Below are 7,256 nucleotides of genomic sequence, written 5' to 3'. Positions count from 1 at the left end.
CTCAGAACATTCTATCATAAAAAGAAAAATCTGAAGAAAAAAAATGATAGGAAATCATGGGAACGAACCAAGAATTTATCTTGTTATTTTTAACCAGCATTAAATCATCATAAATTGAGCGTCGTTTCTCTGAATTAAAGGCACTAGCATTTAATCTGACTTGCCTAATATATGGATACACTTGCCTCTTACCCATAAAATGTACAAGATCTTCAATTAAAGTAGGAAAGCACCACTTTCCAAGCCTACTATTTGGGGATGCATGGAAAATGTTTTACTGATTTATTCAATATTTCACTCAAAATATTTTTTTTACATAATTGCTTTCTTACAAGTAGAGCTAACTCTAAGAACTGCAATTTCAAATTAGGTGATTTCAAGTACACCTATATGCCTACATGTGAATTAACACAAATGACACAACTGCAGAGAAAACAAGTAACATCTTACAGATTAACAGAAACAAATTTACATAGAAATTCAAAGACACAGACTATTACATGTTCTTTAGGCTGTTGAAAAAAGAATACAATTTGACAAACAATGCATTATAATTACCACCTCCACGGGAGTATAACTATGGAATAGAACTTTTGGTTCTACTCAGAAAAAGTATTATGAATTGGATGCTTTAAGTATATGCACATCACACTTCTTTGAGGATCATGACACAATTATGACAATACAATAGATGAACTCTCATGCAATATTTCTCCTTATAAGAAAGTTAAGATGCAAGCTAACTGGAAAACTGCACAAATGAGTAAGTAACTAGAAGAGTCACTCGTCCACTTATCACTGACTTATGCTTAGAGAACTGAGTTTTTGTCATTTATGATGTAGCTGAGATGAGGAGATTTTTAGTGCTTTTTCATTAGAAACTTCATGAAGATCTGTAATTGGAAAAGTACCCATTACCTAGGCATTAAATCTAAATTCTATAATAGGCCCCACACTTTACTTCAGTGGTCAAATATACACACAAATCAATGTAAGATTTCAATTAAACACTTATAGGGAAATAAAATTTCACATGATAGTTGAAGTCTGAAAGTATTTCAATTTAGTAATTATTGGATTCACCTTCTGAAAACTATACAGATGAGTCACTTGCATAACTTTTTCTAACACAATAGATTATTTAATCTGAAAAAAGGATATATGTTTTTAAAACAGTATTACTCATTCAAATGAAAAAAATATTTCTACAGCACAGTTTTGATTTGTTGTGTTTTTTTAATAGTTTTATTTCATAGTTTCTCTACAAAAGTTATTTTTAAGCTCTTAAATAGTGGTTGAATTTCAGTTCTCAGACCCAGAAGACATACAATTTAATTAAGATCAAGCCAGATGAAGACATGGACTGTACACAATGGTGACAAAAAGGGACTTGAGCTTAGAGTGTTTCTATCTTTCATTTCTATCACAAGCCCAAGCTAAACTTTGACAGACTATGCAAATCCTTGGCTAAGGGGTGTAATTTAAGAGTAAACTTATACTTTCACAATTCTAATGTGTTAAACAGCTACACTTGACTCCATGTGAACAGTACAGTTAATTTTACAACCAAATTAAAACACCATAGTAAATTACAGGTACTGAATATACGTCCTGACTTAAACTAAAATTTGAACATAACTTTCTCAGTCTTCCTGTTAATGTGATGTGACATCTCTAAACAGACTGAAATTAATGAGAAAATATGGACATTTAACTTGGAATGAAACTTTGATGACAAGAAATTTGTCTTAAACATTCATGTGTTGGATTCTAACAACACAAAGTGAAGCTACAACCGAGCTGTATTTTAAAAATAATATGGCGCACATAGGTGGATTTCTAACCTCTTCCTGATGACTCAAGTACAGTGCTTTATTTTTTGAAAAATGGGTCATGCTGTGCACTTCAGGTTTACAATACTAATGCTATTTTATGATCAATTTTGGAAGTCCTACAACCTTTACTGAAATGTCTAAGAGATACAGCTTCACAACTGTGTTTACTTAGCTAGCACGACAATTAGAATCTAAAACTTGCATTTCAAGACTGCATATCACCTATTCAGCACTGACAACAATCCATTTTCTTGGCAAATAACTGATTGATGGCTCATTCTTAACATGCTTGGAGAAACACATTAATAAGATAACCCATACCTTTTTTCACTCTATAACATCTACAGATGATCTCTATTTCAGATGACTCTAAGTAGCTAAACATGAATAAAAAAGAACACCTTTCTGGCTCATTAAGGCAATTGCTCAAGCTGTCATTAGCATTACCTCTCTGAAAACGCAGTACAGGATGCAGTAGGCCTTGTCTGCTGCAGAAACTAATGGCACGGAGCTACCTTTTGACAGCAGGACTACATTTACATACTTTACATATTCAGTGAGTAAAGGAATAATTTACATTAATCAAATAAGCTATGTTTGGGGGATTTTACCCCTCCCTCATTTGAAATATACCTATGCACGCTGTAGGCCTAGTCACTGACAACTGCATACTAAATGAATTGATCGCGCTGACACAAAAGGGGCCTTTTCTACTTATTTAACCCTACCTGTTTTCTACAGGGCAATTGTAAATTATGCCTCAGAAGATAAATAGCAAGTCAGGCCAGAAAAGATGAGATGCACTGGTTTTCATCCTCAAACCTGCTAGGCTGACTACCTGTCAGATAAGGGTGAAGCCCGGATTATGCCTTGAAAAGCTGACAAACCACAGATTTTTATCACTAAATCAAACCTGCTGGGTTTAAACTCAGTGTACTTTAATTATCTCAGATTTAATTAAAAGAACTAGATTAAACCAAAAGTGGAGGGTGGGGGCTCTGGCAGAGGAGACTCGGGGAGTTGTCAGGAATGAGGAGACTTCCTTTTCACAAATGAAATCTGTCCTTTCTAATAAAGCTGGTTACACACAGAGGAGACTCCAGGAGTCAGTGGGCTGCACGGTACTAGAGGTTCTCTAGTCCACCCCAGAATGACAGTCATCCTCCCATTCTGAAGAATCTGCACAGGAAGAGGTTCTGTACATGTTGAAAAGGGCACTATTATCAGAGATGAAATAATGAAAATTTCTGTACTTCCTCAACTAAAAGACAAGAATGATCTGTGCTCCAAGGGCTGTTTTTATTATTATTTTTCTTTATTTAAGATAACACAATTACCAGTCCTTTCAGAGTGTCTTATTTCATAATGGAATAGTCATGAGATACTGAATTATTTAACCACTAGAGGCCCAGTGCATGAAATTCATGCACGGGGGTGGGGAGGTCCCTCAGCCAGGCCTGCACGTTCTTGCAATTCGGGACCCCTTGGGGGATATCTGACTGCTGGAATCAGGCCTAAAACGGCAACTGGACATCCCTCTCACAATCTGTGACCGCTGGCTCCTAACTGCTGGCCTGCCTCCCTGATCACCCCTAACCAATCACCTCCCTGCCTGATCACCTCTAACTGCTCGCCCCTAATTGCCTCTGCCTGCCTGCCTGATCACCCCTAACTGCTCACCTGCCTGCCTGCCTGATCGCCCCTAACTGCTCACCTGCCTGCCTGCCTGCCTGATCACCCCTAACCTCCTCTGCCTCGGCCCCCACCACCGCGGCTTCATTCAGAAGGATGTCCAGAATGATGTCTGGAAGGTCGTTCAGCTGTCCGGTCTAATTAGCATATTACACTTTTATTATTATAGATAAGCACTCTCTCATGGAAAGTTTAACAATTGCCAAACATTCTCTGTAAAGGGCCAAGCAGTAACTAGTTTAGGCTTCATAGGGCATAGGGGCTTTGTCACAACTGCTCAGCTCTGCTCATATAGCCCCAAAGCAGCCATAGACAATACATAAATGAATGAATGTATTCCTTCAGAGACCTTTATTTATGGAAAGTGAATTTTATATAACTTTTTTTCCCATTATTTTATTTATTGATTTTAGAGAGAGAGGAAGGGGGGAGAAATACTGATTTGTTGTTCCACTTATTTATGCATCATTGGTTGATTCTTATATGTGACCTAATTTGGGATCAAACCAACAACCTTGCTGAATCCGAACAGCACTTTAACCAACTGAGCTATCCAGCCAGGGCTCATACACTTTTCATGTCACAAAATATTCTCTTCTTGTGATTGTTTGAAACCATTTAAAAATGTAAAAATCATTCTTAGACTTTGGGCCAGATTCGGCCTGTAGGCCACAGTCACAGTTTGTCATCTCCTGTTCTACTCTATATGTAAGTCATTATCAAGGGGAGAAAAAACAATGTAAAACATGGCCACTTTTCATAATGGTTGGAGAAACAAGGACAAAACCATTAAAACATTAACAAATAACATAATAAAGGACTAAAATGTGTGGGACAGTTAATGGGGCTAAATGAGTGAGGGTATGGAGGACTTTGTGGTAGTTAGAATAATCAGAACAAGACTCATGTATTGACTAATTGTACCAGGAAGAAGTACTTGGATTTATATAGATGGAGAAGAGAAGGAAAGATAACTCCAGGTGAGAGAAATAATATGAACCAAGACAGAGAAACATGAATTAGCAGGATACATTTTGGGGAAGAGGGAGAAAGGCCTATCTAAGCAGTATCAATTAGATAAATTAATTCATTTATTGAATAGATAATTATTGATCCCTTCTGTGTCAAGCATTAGGCTAAATACTAGAGATAATGGGATGAATAAGACACAATCCCTGCCCTCCAATTGCTCACAGTCTTGTTACAAGGACAAATAGGCAAACAGTTATAACACAGGAGAGAATATGGCCTAGGATACTAGAACTAAAGAGTAAAGCTATCTGAAAACAACTGTGAAAATTTTAAAAATTATGTCAGTTCTGAACATTCCATTCATTTACATTTAAGGTAGAAATCTGTGCTTTAGACCATAAAGGGAATCCAAATGCAAAAACGAAATCTCTCTGTGGCTCACCCAAGGCCGATCATTTATTGTAAATGTTCAGACTTCACTGTCTCTCCTAGAGAAATGGCAATATCACACAAACTTCCTATCAGTAATTTCCAGGGACCCTTTGAAGATTATAATTTTTAAAAAGGATTATTATTTTATTGGCTTGATTCACAAACTGGGCATTATGTCATTGGCCCTAACCATGTGCATACACCTATGTGTAAGCCTCAGTAGTGAGGTAAATTACTGTGGAAAATCCTGGGGTGTTCAAGAAAATCCTGAGATTTTCAAAAAAAGGATTTATATCTTACCTGCATGAGATGGCTCAGAATCAATAATGCCTGGAGCACAGCATGAGTTTTCAACTCTATGATTTGAAAACTCTTAATAGTATTCCAAAGAATATTTCCACAAATTAATCACTCATTCTTTTAAAATGTTAGTGGAGTTACTAGACTATTTTGAGGCAAAAACTAAAAATCCAGCTACAAATGTTCCTAGGAGTATGACCGAAGAAAATCTGAGACATCCCGTAAATCTTTCGCATGAGCCCCCAAGTGAAAGGCAACATTATGAGGAAATAGCAGAGCATGTGGTTTGAAATTAGACAAATTCATGTTCAGATTCTGATTCAACTGCTCACTAGCTGTGACCTTGGCCAAGCTACTTCACTTCTCTAACCCTCCATTCCTTCTCCTGTAGTCTTGGGAAAACAAAAGTTAATGTTTAGGAATTTTGTGAAAATGTAGTGAGATAGTTACACATGGGACCTAGGCAGTGCCTCAGCACAGAGAAAAGGGGGTGGGCTAAAATGGATCTTTTATTTGTACTGAAAACTTTCATCATTAGATTATCTAAAAAAGTCATGTACAACCACCCAATTTGGATTAATACAGCACTCAGACCATTTATGTAGCTGAACTTGGATTAGCCCATGTTGTGCAAGGATGACCTACTATTGCAGAAGAGAAGAAATAAACAGAAAAATTCTTTTGAAATGTGCAAATAAATAAATAGGTATTATACTGCACCCAGAACACTGAATAAAACAAGTTCATGAACAGTACATTTATAATCTTGGCTCAGGGTAAAAATTAGACTATAGCTTGCACACAAATCACATTTGTATTTCACTGGTTATCATGCAGGTCATGATGAATTTTGTGTCACACAATAAAGGAGTGAACTGGTTATTGCTAGCATTCCATCCCAAGCTGCATTCTTGCTTCTTTCTTTGGAAAGTAGTAAGCTAATGAATAGATGCTACTTTCTATGATACGGATGTCCTTCACTATGAGAATCTATTGAATGCAGCACTGAATACATATTCATGAATGTGCACTCTTCTCAAAACAGGGATTTAGACAGTCTACTCCATTAAACATAAGTTTATTTTTCTTCCAGGTGTCAGCCAGGGAATCAACATTTTGGTCAGTGGCCTTTTCATGATGTTTGTCCTAATGGATGCCACCTGCAAATAAAATCAACTTATGTTTAATGGAATAGATGTTCTAAATCTCCATTCTGAGAATGGTATTTTTTCATGAAGAAGTAATTGATTCTGCATATTAGAAATGAACATGGACTCACAAATACAATTCTAGCTTAATTTGATGCTGATTAAAACAAGAGTTAAATGAAAATGATGTAATTTACATTTTATTACATATCCACATTATATTGTGGTGAGATACTGGGGCTACCGAACATGATACAAGTCCCTACCTCCTTACAGTCTTGTGTATTTTGAGAACCATTCTAGCATATTCACCAGAGGTGACAATGATTGCGAAGAGGATAGCAGAAGACATCTCATAAGTGATAGTGGCCAGAGGATGACATTTGAACATTAAAATGGCCTAGCATTCTACTTCCTGATGTGGATGATGTGATGGTAGTAGGGACACAATGTGGAAAAATCCTAGGTGGGAAAATTTTTCTTCTATGTTTTTTTTTTTAAAGTATCCCCCTGCCAGCTTGGTCTGATTGACAGTTCTTACAGACTGACCTAATGAACCTTCAGCCTGGGAACCTTCACACATTCCCCGAGAAGCAGGAGACTCAAGTTTTACTGCAGGCATCATCTCCTAAGCCCCAGTGATCTGACTAAGGTGGCATGGCCTCCAAATACCACTGCAAACAGATATTGAACACCAATCCCAGAAGGAACGTTGTCAAACTGATTTTTCAGCTTTTATGGTCCCTCTGCAAATCAGCTCAAGTTATACTGTTCCAGGTTCAGATGAAGCATTTAATTGTGTCTTCCCACAGAAAATACCTGGTGACTGCTAGGACTTTCCAAAGGGGTAAACTAGGTATATGAAAACACCAGGCAG

This window comes from Myotis brandtii, unplaced genomic scaffold, assembly GCF_000412655.1.
Source record: "Myotis brandtii unplaced genomic scaffold, ASM41265v1 scaffold259, whole genome shotgun sequence".
Taxonomy (NCBI): domain Eukaryota; kingdom Metazoa; phylum Chordata; class Mammalia; order Chiroptera; family Vespertilionidae; genus Myotis; species Myotis brandtii.
This window is presented reverse-complemented; position numbering follows the sequence as displayed.